The sequence below is a fragment of the Triticum urartu genome, chromosome 7A, assembly GCF_056163025.1.
Source record: "Triticum urartu cultivar PI428250 chromosome 7A, HENAU_Tu73, whole genome shotgun sequence".
Classification (NCBI taxonomy): domain Eukaryota; kingdom Viridiplantae; phylum Streptophyta; class Magnoliopsida; order Poales; family Poaceae; genus Triticum; species Triticum urartu.
Window position 1 is genome coordinate 177,290,919 of NC_141879.1, and position 14,525 is coordinate 177,305,443.

At 45.6% G+C, this 14,525-nt stretch overlaps 1 pseudogene; it reads right to left on the bottom strand.

Moving 5' to 3' along the window:
• Positions 1–2,998: 2,998 nt before the first annotated feature.
• On the bottom strand, positions 2,999–5,047 carry LOC147958855 (uncharacterized; annotated as a pseudogene).
• Positions 5,048–14,525: the final 9,478 nt, after the last annotated feature.

Below are 14,525 nucleotides of genomic sequence, written 5' to 3' on the forward strand. Positions count from 1 at the left end.
TTTACGTATGGTGGAAGGTTACATTTTCCAGTCGGAACGACGGAGCTCTAAATAAAAGGTATGAAATCCAATCCCTTATCTTTCTTAAGCGTAGGGATGAAAGCCAAGAATGAAGTCGTCTCATCTCGTATGGTAGCCTATTCTTTACCTCTCGTTCCAGGGTTGGATGCAACATTTCTATGTTATAGATAGGTGGGTTGAGCAATACTTGTTTTCGAGGATTTCCACAAGTCCGTCCGAGTTGAGGGGCTAGGGCTTGAATCCAGTCGGTTGTCCGACAGTGCCGTAGTTGAATAAGCATTTCCTTTATTTACTTCTAGAAGGACTCGAAGTGAGACTAGAGAGAGAAGAGTTTTCCCGCAAACCATAGCGACTAGCTAGTCTCAAAACAAAAGAGTTCTTTTTACAGTAGCGGGGTTGGGAAAGTAAGGAAAGTCAAGCCCGATGATTCTGTGGGAAGGGACGGATTTCGAATTCCTTTTTCCTTTCTTTTTACGCCACCTCCTCCCAATCCTTGAAGATATGAAGCAATATTTTATTAAGACTAAGTGAAGGTTGGTATGGCCCAATCCCATCATTTAAGTGAGAGTGGATCGAGGGAATGGAATCTAGACTATAGATTGAACTAGAAAAAAAATGCAATCTATTCATTCATTCATCTTATCTTCCATTTTAGAAAGTAGCAAGCAGTGAATAAAACGGCTGCAGCAAGAAGTTTCGCACTCTAACTCGAAACGGATTTCGCGCATTGAAAGTGTCATCCCTTGCTTTATTCTAACCGCCCTTCCTTTAAGTTTCAGTATTTGAAACTCTTCCTAGAATTAGATTGTTTATTTAGTATAGAATAGGAGAAGAAGGGCTTCATTGCCCCCAGTATTCCTGCATGTAGCTTTGAAAAGGGTGAGGTGTTGTTCAAGGTTCCCTACCCCATTCAACATTTTGCATTTTGGCGCAGTATAGTATACCCCTTCCTTGGGGTACGGTACCATATCAAATTCACTAGGGCCTCTTTCCTCTCTTTTTGTTGGCAACCCCTGTCAATGTATGTTTGATTTGGGAGGCTACCAATTCTGGAATTTCTTCTCGAGACATCCCCGTCAGTCAACTTCTCTTCAGGATGGGTCGCTGGTCTTTGTGGGAGATAATGTGTCAGCCGTGGTAGAAGTTGCTCCCTGAGTAGGCATGGGCGCCCGCCTAGATGAAGGGATTTTCTCATCTTGAGGTGTCGGGAGGAGTAAAGGAGATTGACTCTTCTCTGTCATTAGCCTTTTTATTGACACTAGCTCTTTATATAGTCAATTTTTTGGAGGAGTATCGTATCGGTAGGCACAAATCATTGGGATTGGATGTATCGTTAGGCTGTGCCGAGTCAAATCAGCGGAGCTTATTTTTTTTCTGTTGCAGAAAAGAGATCCCTTACCCTTTCTTTAGAAAATGATGAATATGAAGTCCGGGAGGCTGCGGGTACTATGGATCCTCTGACTCCCAATCGGGTTACCTTCCTGGGTCTCGCCGGTGTTGCCTGTAGGTCGTGATGTGCCTCGAGATGGCCGTCTCCTTACCCCCTGCTCGTGGGGAATCCGCTCCTGGGGCGTCGCTCTGCTGCGTCTGGCCCGTCCTCTAGGCACCTTTGGAGGGCGGGGAGTGTGACAACATACATGCTTCCCTTTACTCCATAGGGCCTTTTCCTCGGTTGCAGGGTTTGGTGGCCCGAAATTGACTTGGCTTCGCCAAAAGACCTCATCTCCAAAGCCCGGCTCGCGAGGCGTCCCTCTCACTGTAGGGCGGAGCCCCCTCGCCTCGCTCTTGTGACATGCTATGTTTCCCTTCTTCCATTCTCAAGTCAAGGGTGAGTCCCATGCGTCAGTTTGTGGATCGCGGTCTCACGCACTAATCCCTATAGGTGCCCATAGCAGGCCGGCCTCCCTACCTAAACCAATCATCATATCGGTCCCTAGGCCCCATTGCTGGAAAGGCTCGGCTTCAAAACCGTACGTGGAGCTTCCGCCTCATACGGCTCCTCTAGGGATGGGGGTAGGCCCAGCCCAGGCTTGTGCGGTTAAGGTTGTTGTACACGACCTCAGTTGAGCATTCAGTTAGAGGCGGCGATCGCAGGTTCGCCGGAGGAGAGGGTGTTGCGAGCAAGATTGCACAAACAAAGCCCTCCTGCCCGTAGCCCTATTCTAGAAATTAGGCTGGCTACGTTACTTATAACCACAGAACGAGCAATCAATCCCCAACGACAAACGAACAAGGGGCAGGGCATTTTCGGGGAGTAGCCCCCTTCAGAAGAAACTTCCTGGCACATACATTAAGGGAGCCATCGAAAGGTGACTGAAACACCTGAAACGGGGACTACCCGAGCTAATGATAGAGGCAAGAATACTTTCCGGCCAAGTCCCATTAATTGATCATAACGATATCGTGGAAATGCTGCACGGACCCATATATATAGAAACAGAAAAAGAAGAACCTTGATACTAAACCAGATCGAACAAGGGATCTTCTTGGAAATGGGAAGATCTAGGATAGGCAGCCAACCTCCTGGAAAGAGCGATGTGCATAGACCTGGTGAGTAGGGATGCAGCTCCGTGGACCGCTCGTCGGGCCTGATAGGTGGTGGTATCACACCCTTCTCAAAGGAACTGTACGTGAGACTCTCGCCTCATATGGCTCCGTCCTGGAATCTAGACCCCCCCTTTTCCTTTGACCAACCGGTCCTCGAACCCATGGGGGTTACGAATCATTCATTCATTGATTGATTCAAGGTAGCTTTAGCCATTGTGGGTAGAAGCTAGTCGCCAGAAGCGAAGCAGCGATCTTCCGGGCTGGAAAGGTTCTATTTTTCTGACGCGTAAGCTACCGCAAAATGAATGAAGGAAAAAGGCCTCAGGATTAGAAAGACTAAAGAGGCATGGAGGTCCGACTACAAGACTATGACTACAATACAAGCCATGAGCGATAGCGAAGCCTTCAGCCTTTTTTTTGAAAGCCCCACAACTAGCTATCTTATAGCAGATAAGGCAAGCCTACTCAACTAATCTCATGTAAACGCCTGTTCGCTAAAATCCAAATAGAAAAAGATAACTACTTATTAAACATGTAGTTGAGTGCTCCATCGTTGTTCGGATCTTGACCGAGTCCGAGCTTCCCAAGCTCTATGCTGTTTGGGAACTCAGCAAGGGTCTTACCACCTTCTTGATTGACTATATTTGAGTCTTTGGGGTACTTTAGGATTATATTCCGTGCCGAAGATTTGTGCTTGTGGGCTAGGGTGAATATAGAGGACTAGCGGATCTGGTAGTTGACAATCGTTCGGACTTGGTAAAGGTTGTCGCAGCACCTATAGTAGGACAGAGGACTTATCGCGATGCCCGCGGACCAATTGACTATGTCTCTGTCACTGACGTTGGTCAAAGAGGCCACGTGGATTGGCCTGGGTCTTCTTCGGCTAATGAGACCTCGATCCCGAAGCCTTCGGAGTATCTTTTTCATAGGCGCCTCTATCTGTATGGGGAATTCGCTGCTGAAAGATCCCGCCCAGTGTCCCCTTCCTTCCCCCGCCGCCTTCCGACCAAAGGGAGTATACAATTTCTTCCTCAGGACACTCATGCCCGATCGTGGGACTGCCTGTTGAACGCCTGATGGCACCTTGCTCTGACCTGAGCTATGCAACAACGAGATCCCCCTCGATCTTTGCCGGATGTGCTTGACGGTCCCCCATAATACGCTAACTTGGGGACTTTTTAGTCCATCTTTTCCAAGAGTCTCCGCTAGTTGAACCGCGTCCAGTAGACGACCTCTTCCGCTCCTCCCCTTCGTCAGCTCTTTGATAGGGATACTATAACCTAGGTCCCTAAACTTGGAATGGATGGCGGAGCGTAGGTGGCAGGCAGTTATATGGATACGGTGCTTTACCCGTAGATGCTTCTCCAGCTCTCGCAAGAATTGTATGGGAGTCGTCCTCGGGGGGACTTCCCGAATGACCGTACCGGGGAATTCTACCGTACTCCGTGCAGCTATGGTTGTTGATCCTGCAGAGCCTACCCAAAGGTTCAGACCGGATTGTAGGAAGTGGGTGATACGTTTTTGTATTTCTCACGATTCCCAGTAGTAAGTCATCGGCATATCGCGCGTAACAAATCCTTATTAATAAGGAATGGCTTTTAAAGGGGGCCAGCTTACGGGCCAGGCCTCTCTCTGACCTGATAACTAGTATCGCCTCCCCGCCCAGCTCTATCAGCAGGCCCCTTCTTTTGCAATACTTAAGAAGGTCTCTCATGGCCAAATTCTTATTAAAGCCTTCTCTACCATTGAATTCGGCCTTCGAGGTCAACCCAACGGCTTCTATGAGGAAGGCAGCGCAAAGGAGGCTCGAGGGCTTGTTAAGGAAGGCGGCTAGGGCCGCTGAAGGGGGGAAAACGAAAGGCGTTTTCTGGTCTCCCCTTCGCCTGGGGGTGCTTGTGGGGGGGGGGGTGTGCCACGACGAAACAAGGGAATGAAAGGTCACTTTGCATTGGATGCTCTTTACCCTCCCCACTATGAGGGCTCTGTTGTCTTGGGGAGCGTTGAAGCTTGCTTTTTTTCCATACTTTTCTTGGTCATCAATACGACGACCTATTCTTAATAGAACCGATCTTATTTTCACTACAAGAGGAATTTCGTGCTTCTGCCGGATCCTCCCTATCTCCTGATCGAGCTTGTGTAGGTAGATATTGCCTAGTAGGGCCGATAGTAGTACACTGTTTGGGATGGAGTCAGGGCCCTTCTCACCCCCTATGAGTCATCCGGCAGAAAACTTTTTCTGAGTGGGGTAAAAGAACTTGGAATCGTCGATCTCTTCCTTCAAGATTGAGATGAATCAATGTCGGTCGATGGTGTGAAAACACTTCCTGATGTCGAATTCCAAAAACCAGCGAGAGGTTCCCCACTCTTCTTTGAACCGTCTGAGGGCCGAGTGGCAGCCTCGACCCGAGCGGAAGTGCGATGTGTCTGGAAACTCGGGATCATAAATGGATTCGGGTACCATTCTGATCGCCTCTTTCATGATCTTTTCTATGGTTAGAACTACTATGAGCGGTCTAAACTTCGACCCTTCTTTCTTTCTTCATTTAAAAAGGGGGAGAAAAGCCTGTTTTTTGCTCCCTCAATTGATAGATCAGGGCCCCTCCTGCCGGCCCGAACGAAAGGCTCTTTAAGGAAGTAGTCCTATCACTCTCGGGCCCGGCACCAACCAAGAGGAGGCGGGGCTCTCTCCAATCATTCCGAAGAGCCGAGATCTCATAAAGGAAAAATTAGCTAGCTCAGCAGGTTTGGACCCGGGTGAATCAGTTCAGTGAAGGAAGGGAGCCTAAACTTAAGGCTTTTCCAAGCCTTGATGATAGGCGCCTCATGGCTCGCTCAGTTCGCTCGCGGAGTTCTTAGATCAGTAGATCTGGATAGAGTCTCGCTCATAAAGGAAGAGTAGCGCGCTAGAGCGGCTCGCTTCGCTTTTCGACGCGGAGCTCGCTGCTGTCTTTTTAGCTTCAAAACTATAGGGCGTGCATTAGCACTACGGCTTTTCAGCCTCCCTTTGCTGGTTCCGAACTACCACTGATCCCAGAGATCAAACTTCAAACCTTTTTCTTTGAATCTCAGGAAGGCTTTCTCGGGGAGAAAGCTGGTTGGGGAACTGCTAAATGACCTAAACGAAAAAGAGGAGACCGACTCTGACCTTTCAAAGCCCTATCTCATCTGGTTGATAGTAGAAGGTACGTACGATGATACCATGGACATAAACGAGGTCGAGCATATCTTTAATGATTTCAAACTAAAGCGTACCTAAAGCCTGCCCTGGATATGAAAAAGGGATTTGAGCCAGAAGAAGATGAGGATCTATCACCAGATGAGGAAATGGAAACAACTAAGTATTAGTTAGGTTTAGGTTCAGGAAATGGAAATGGTAATAGCGGCCCAAAAATGGTAAGGTTTTCTTTTCAAAGAAAAAGGAACGCAAAAATTTTGCGAAATCCTTATCTTTCGGCTTTTTAAAGAAGATAGGCCATTACAAAAACAAGGTATACCAGTCGACTTTCCTATCAGGATTTTACAACCTGAATACCAAGGGACCACTATTAGAAGAGAGCATAATAAGTAAATGCCGACGCCATCTTTGACTTTTTGGATGGTCGGCGGCGCCATAAACTCAATAACCAGCACCGCGGAGTCAAGAAATTCAACTAAATAGAATCCTAAAACAATCTTATTCGAGCACACACGGGACCCACAGCAATGAAATTCACACAAGCGGCAATCATCCGAGCAGAGAATGGAGAAGGGAAATATACTTGAAATTGTTTTTTTCCGAATGAGAAAGCCTTTGGCAAACTCCTTGCAAATCTGTTTTTGCCGGGCACAATAGACATATCTGCTCAGTCACAACATAAGGAACCCCCAATGTTCCTCAAAGCCTACCCGGCCTGACAGCTTTAGTTGAATGATCTGATCCCGAAGCAAGCTTTCTACTTAAATTGCTATGACTGGCCAACTAATGATAGGACTACCTATCTTGATGCTTTGAATCTGTATTCAGAGCTTTTTTCCAACTACCGGGACTACTAATTTCAAGTACAAAGCTCTCCTATGAATATGCTACTGATATGCTGCCTTGATCTTTCTTTGTCTCGAACCCCATACCCCTATAATGATGGTAGAGTCAGGGGTGGCCCCAAAGCAGAATTGACCGATGGTAGTTGGTTGAAGCTCCAGTGGGTAGCCACTCCCTTCTCAGGGAACCGTACGTGAGACTTCCGCATCATACGGCTCCGTCCCGACCTTCTGTCGTTGTCCCTTGTCATTAGACCACTATGCTTGTCTTTTCCTCCTTGACTCTCGAATCTTTTGCTTCTTGGGTGGTGGCGAACAATGCTGCTTGCGTAGCGGGAGATGCCCGCCCGTCGTTTAGGCCTACTTCCTGCCCGAAAGAAGGCTAGCCGGACTAGTGGTAGGGGACCCGAGCGTAAAAAACCCTACCCTATTCTCGAACCCTCTGCCGAGCTCTACCCTGCCCGCATTTATTTGGAAGGGGGCCAAAGAAATGTCTCCACCTGCTGCCAACAGTCTTTCTTCGGAATTCTACTGAACGGGTCGATCCTCCCCTCCGTTTGTTTTAGCAACTTATCCTAAGGTCTCTTCGCCAAGAACTCTCCGACAACGACAGAGGAACTAACCTGCCTACAGTGGCGGGGCGGCTTTTTTTAAATAAGACCTGGACGATTATCCCTACCCTCGGTAGCTTACGAGTTTACGTCCATCCCTGGTCGGGTACAGTTTCCTTTATTTTTATCCCTTGTAGCCGTTACCTGAATTCGCGCAAGTGTGTCCACACCCCCCCTGACTTGACGAGGAATTCATTCTCGCGAACAAACACACCCCCTACACACACCTAGGAGCACCCCTTCCTGCATATCCATACAAGACCTGAGTAGGCGGGTCGAGGTCCTACGAGGTACCCACTACTCGGAGTACCCTCCCACCAAAAAAAGATGTGTGGTTCGGTGGTTCGACCAGAAATGCTATGCTTACGCACAAGACTACCCCTCTTCCCGAAAGCTTCGCGGGGACCTTTACTACTTTACGACGACGGGGGACCGCCCGTAGGGGGTTTACTGCACAAGGCCCCTGCAGAGGAAAAGCTTGATCCCAGCGAATAGAAGATGCTCAGCTCTGCACAACATAGGGATTGGCACGCTTTCGGAAAGAACATAGAATAGTAGAGGATCCAGCATGCAGGACATGGCAATCATTAGAAATTCACGAATTAGAAATGCTGTAATATACTCTTTCCCAGAACTTCTCATACCACACCAACCCACTGAAATGCAAATAGGGATCAGAAATGTGGTCAATATCACGAAGAATAATGAAAGACCATCTATACCCATATACAAATGGATGTTTTCATAAGGAAGCCATCGAAGGCTTTCCACAAATTGAGATTTGGCCGTAGAAGGATCGAATTGTATCCGAGGAACAGGGGGATACAAAAAAGTAATAAGAGAAACGCATAGACCAATCAATCGTATCGGTCTTATTGAAGAATTTGGAATGAAAAGAGGAGTAATGCTTCCTAGCATGGGACAGAGAATAGGACCACTTAGATTGAAATAGCATTCATAGAAATGTTCTAACATAGAGTAGAATTGAACATTGAAAAGATTAGTTGACAACAGTCAATCAAAAGATGGGGCGCCAAATTACTAAACAATAGGGGTCTTTCTGTGCAAGTCAGCTGAACACCGTAATTGATGAGTGAGTAGGTGGGTTAGGTGCACCCCTCGCCCAGTCTGTTGCCTCTGCCCATTCACATATGCTGTTTGGCCAAAAACATGACATGCAAACATACTGCTAAAGCTTGTTTGTAAGCTTTTGAGATTAATAGAAACAAGTTACCATTTGATTTCGACCACAAGAAACTCTTATTTGGCATTCTGACCTGTTGATACTTGCAAGAAGAGCTTCAGTCTTCAAAACCACTGCGCGAAACTCATTATCCGGAATGGCCCCACGGTGTTGATGTCTAGTGCTACATCATACCTGCAAGTTGCAATACTTTTATTGCTATGGAATGTGAACTTACACATTTAGTAATGGAAGCAATCCTTGGTGCAAGACTAGTATAGCTTCACGAACCTCTCATCAAAAGTGGTATTTGCTGCAGAGTTTACGATAACATCCACTTCTTCCGCGATCTCTTTGGCTAACTCAGGAGCAATGCCAATGTAGGCTTCCCTGAAATTACCAACGACTGGAACCTGCTTGCTTAATACAAAGTTGTGGTAGTTTTTCCCATGGATTTCCTGTAAACATCTGAACAACTCAGTATCTTCTACCTGTATTGCAGACAGAAAATATGGTCATTTGCATGAAGAACAGAAAGTAGTCCGAAGTAATCATCATACCTCGTTCTTCAATCTTTTCATGGCTGCTTCATTGTCCTTGGCCTTGATCAACACGTATATTTTACCAACATCAGGATTTGTCCTTAAAATGGGATCGATAAGAACTGATGATCAGAATCATACAAAGTAGAATGGAAGAACAAAGGAAGGAAGTCAGGTAGCTTAGAGCAAGACAAAGGCAGAATGGAAGAACAACCTAAAAGTGGGGGGCCAGACAGAAACTGTCTCACTCAAACTGGCATTTGAAAATGCTACCCGCCCTTCCCCTATTTCTGCATTTCATTCTTCTATTCCTTCTGCTTGCTTTTCTAGTTAAGCTGCTCATAAACTAGATCCATAACTTACTCACTCAGATATTTACTAGAGCTTGGCAGTGAATGAAGGAGACTCCGAATCCTATTCAGATTGCACGGAGGGCTTGGAAAGAGGCCTCTCGTGTAAGATAAGATTCCATTCCTTCCTATCGAAAGGCTCCGGTAGTAAAGCTCAATTTGGAATGTTGATATAAAAAAGGGCAGATACAGAGAGTTAAGGAACAGATGTTGTTGATCAAGTCTTTGGAACGTAGTTAGTCCCATCCCTTCCATCTGGCCACTAGTCTAGTTCAGTCTCTTCAAGGAGAGAAATCCTTTCTCTTCTCTTGCTCTTGCGGCGGACACAGTGATTCTTCGTTCTCTAGTTGATGGCTTTCAAAAGTAAATTCCAGAAAGAGCCATTTGATCCCCATCAAAGTCTGCATTGAAACCCTTACACACTAATATACTTGATACTCGATCTATTTCACCGTACTTCTACTTCCTGACATTAAGAAAGTTTAAAACAAGGTCCTTCAAGAAGAAAGGAAGCACATGCTTGAGACCATTACGATTCCTGTTAGTGATGGTGCACTTGCTGCTAATGTTAGCTGTATTCAGTCTCTGAGTGGTCTACCTGTTGCTGCATCATAACCGGCTGACTCCTCTATTGGTTGCTGCTGGTTTATACCTGCATTCCAATCCGGTTTGATTTAGAGAGAAATCTCAATCCAGCCTCAATATTTTGGATTGATCAGACCGCCTATTGTAGAAGAGATTGCTTGCTAAAAATAGTACTGCATTTGTGCTTAAGAAAAGGCTTTCTTGTCCGGGGTCTATATCCACTTTTAATACACCACGCACCCCACTACCAAAAACTTCTCTTTCAATTCTAAACAAAGAGAAAGCTCAGGCGGCTGCTCAACGAGGAGGTTCATGCTCGTTAACTTACACTTACTTTTAGCACTTCTCTACCAGTTCTCTCTCATCGTGGGCCAAGCAGTTCTCTCTCATAGATAAGAATATCCTGCTCTTAGCACCGGGTTTCACTTCGTGTAGCAGCTTCTTCTTCTTTTGTCTACTCAAACACTTCATCCATGAGAACCAAGTTTTGATCAATGATATATTCAAAAAGTAAGAGCTACTCTATTAATCTACATACCTTGTCTCCGGCCACCATGTTTTCTCCGAAGGGTGAAGGCGGATTTTCTGAACTTAAAATAAGGGCGAAGGATACATACAATATGCCGGGTCTAAAATGAAGTAGTACAGACACATGAAATTAGAGAAAAACTTAGAGAGTCTCCATAATCTAGACTTCTCGGTTTCTTAATCGGTGTCTATCTTACTAAGATACTTGTGCAGCTTAAGGTGCTGGTGCTCCACCCCGCTCTAAGAAGTATGACTGTGATTTGCCAATACCCAAATGGGTAGTGTACTGCTCGCTCCCCTTCTTCTTAATTCAGACTTGTTTGCGCACACAACCTTCCTATAACTTTCTGACATGGATCCAACCAAAGAAGGAAGATGTATGGCCTCCCTCGAACAAAAGAAGGAAGTATGGGAGTTTACGGTAGGCAATGACCACAGCCGAAGTAAAGTGCTCAGCTCAAAGAAAGAAGGTGGTGGGGGCTTCGAAGAGTGAATAAGTTCGTTCGCAGTGATGTGTAATCTCTTCAAATCGAGAGAAGAGGTGTAAAAAAGAAATGCTTTTAGGCAGGCTTACTTGCTTAGTATGTCTTTTTTATACAATCAAAGACCAAGGTCGTACGGATAGCAATTCTGGACCATAGGCATAGCAGCACATAGGTATTCTCTCTTCTTTCTCAATTCAGGGAGGACACTATCTTAATTCTTGTGAAAAGGCAGAAGCAAGTGAAAGGGCAGCAGTATTATATGAGTTCTAAAAAGAAGGGCGAAAAAAAGTCATGTATGATAGTGGTCAAAAGCCTTCCATAGAAGGGAATAGCAACCTGACTAGAAATTCATAGCTGACTAGCGTACGAACGAGTTGGTCAGGCTATGAATGAAGGCTACTACTCTTCAGGAAGAAGGTACTAATAGCTCGCTCAGAGGTTCAGTCAAGCTCCTCCCTCTTTGCCTAGCGGTTAAGTAGATAGTAGGTCCCCCTTGGCCCCGCAATCAAGAGTCACTCGTCGAAAGCTGACCAGGAAGACAATAACTGCTATTTCAAGAAAGCATGGTTGGAGTTCTTCTATTGACGAAGGGAAGAGGACGGTCTTACTTTTCAGAGATACCTGACTTATTAGTGGACTGGTCATGTCATAGCGGAAGGTCAGAGGTGGGAAACAAGGAAACAGAGGAAATGCTTACTGGGACATAGCCTTCGGTATGAGTTGAAGGGAAGAGGTTTGATTGCTAATAAAATGAGTGGAAGAGCTGCTCGGTCAAAGGCATTCTCTCAAGTAGCAAAGGCAAGACGGAAAGCAAGCATTAAGTGAAGAAGCAAGTTCAATTACTCAAACGTTGGAACTTATTGTAAAACACATTCAGTCGCCCAAGTCAAATCATTGCCTACTGGCCACGAGGCTTATGAGGCCAGCGGAGGAGGTGGAGGGAAACGTATGAGATGAGGGATTTGTACTTGCTACACTTACCAGATGTGAGGTAGTGAAATGCTTTCCTTCCATAGCGAACTTTCCCATAGCCGTAGTTCCAGACTCTCCGAAGCCTATGACCAAGAGTAAGGGCACTCAGCAGGCTGCACCGATTAGAGAGAGTACGTCGTCTATTCATTCCACTCATTCCTTAACGTCCAAAGCTAAGAATTCAAAAAGTTAATAGGTGGGTAGGTGTTCTTAGGTTCGTAACATGCCTTTCTCGGAAGCCTTGTTGAATTAATGGCAAGGGAGATATTAGCTTAATGGCTTGGCTATGCTTGAGTCAGCGGAAATCATTTATGATGAATAAAATCAATCAGAGGTAGTTACCTCTCCTGTAGCCGGGTATGAGAGGTCTAGTTCGGTGAGAATAGATAGGGATAGAAAGACCATCCTGGTGCACATGCTATGGGTCTTATTGTTTGTTGGGAAAGCAAGGAAGACTAGCTTTGGCGTGGGAAGCTTACCAATTTATGCGGTGGCTACTCGATCGAGAAGAAAGAGCAGTTGTTACCCGCCTCCACTATTAAGGAGCATGAGCCACTAGACTGACTCGATATCCGTGTGTGGATCCGCCCGAAGGCAGTCGATTGGAAAAGATGAAGACAAGGAAGAGCCATTCTTCATACATAGGAGCGAGTGGTCGAAATGGAAAGCGGACAAACGGAATTCTGTACAACTATAGGGTTCAGTTCTTTCTTCTGTCCCAGGTCCTTTCTTCTCTTGTGGATCTTTCTTACTTTTATTCCTCAGCTTGCTTACAAAAACTACATATTTTTTTTAGATATGGACCTGGGGTTCTCGCTTCTGCGCAAGCTATTTCCGAACCTGCCTGCCTTCGGGGAGATGGGTTGGGTCATACGCGGGACCTACCCTGAGGAAGGAGGCTTGAGGCGCGCTAAATACAATTGTTTTATCAACACGGGGTGGAGAAGGCATTGCAATTTCCTGCTTTTATGATTGCTTCGATTCCTCTGATTCTTCTTCTGACAGGAATTACCAATCCTTTATTGGCTATGTCATCCTCTGTTTAGTAGATGTATGGTATGGTATGGTTACTAGGTAGTGTTGCTCGATACCCGAGCTTGCACCAGTATTAGCTGGCTATTCCACTATTGCCAAAAGAATTTTGGCTATTGGCTTTCCAGCTTTCACCTCTCTGCAGCTTCTGGAGCTGCTTAAGCGCTTAACTTCTACCAAAGTGTGGTATACATTGGATGGAATTAGAGTGGGTGTGGCTACCTACATCGGGCAAGAATATGAGTCGTATTTCTTTTTGTACCACCGAATAAGATAGTGAGAAATCAGATCAAGAATGGAACCTGTGGACCCTCCGACAGTACGAGCCCTTGTTCGCTTGGTTGCTCAACCCCTATCTCCTAGGCTACGAACTATCGCATTGCCTTCGATGAGTCTATATCGGATGGGTGTTCAAGTCTTTTGAAAAACCAGCCCATTCTAGTCTATCTGTCCCACTCTAAAGAAGATAGTGAACCTGAGGTTGTGCTGCCTCCAATCCCACGAGTCCAATAGGAAGAGCTAGTCCTCTAAAGTAAAGTAGGCGAATTATGGCTAAATCAAATAATTCTTACTTTCACGGCCATCAAACATTCCAAGACATCTCTTCAAGACTATCCGACTCAGCTCTGCGTAGGCAGAGCCAGGAACTAGATCCGTATCCCATGATCAGTAATCTTACAATTACACAACCACCAGATCCTTTAGGTTTGTTTGATCTATCGATAACTGATAGACAGATGCCTTTGACACTTCCTCCAGGTGGAGTTGATTAACACTCTCATGGTTGGTCGATGGAAATAGCAAGACGAGACAGACATGATAATCTGAGAAATATATGTGGTGATCCCTTAAGCAATATCTAAGAATTCAATGTGTCCAAGATTCAATTGATTGGTTGAAGCCAAGGTCTCGAGCTAGTCCATCTTCCTATATGATATTCTTAATAATGCGCAGCACCAAGCCTGAAATTGGGGAATGAATTGAATATATTGCCTTCCTTTCCTGGACTGGACTGAAACTAATAGGCTGCTTCCTCGTCTGTACTTCAACTAGGAGGTTGTTGATATCACTCTAGATTCTCGAAAGGATATTGGGTTGATTTCAAATCAAGGAAACTATTGAAATCCGGTAGCGAACCTATTGTTCCTTATTCTTTTGTCCTCCTCGGCTCTAGTTAAACAATGCACACACCCCGCTTTAGCTGCACATAATAAGGTGATCCGTGAGGCGGCTAGCTATTAGTTAGTGTGATGTGCAGTGAAGTGAGAGATCTCTCTACTCTAGTAGACCAGATGAAATAGCTGCAATGACTAATGTTTGATTGGGAAGACAGAATACATACGTTGACGTGCCCAGTCGAGCTACCGTAAGGTAGTCTAGTTAAGGAAAGGAAACCATCTATTCCCCTCACGCTAAGGGTGCGATTCCTTACTCTCCCACAAGATCACACTAAATACAATAGGTGTGTTATCTACTAGATTCTTATAGAATCAATTTATAACCTTAGTTGATAGACATGAACCACCATCCCATAACAAAAAAGGGGGGCGAAGGTTATTTTGTACCAATGAAGACGGATTTCTCTCTCGAGCTGCTCAAAGATCTTTAAATGGCTTACGAGGCAGACTTGATCATGATCCATATCCAACCTT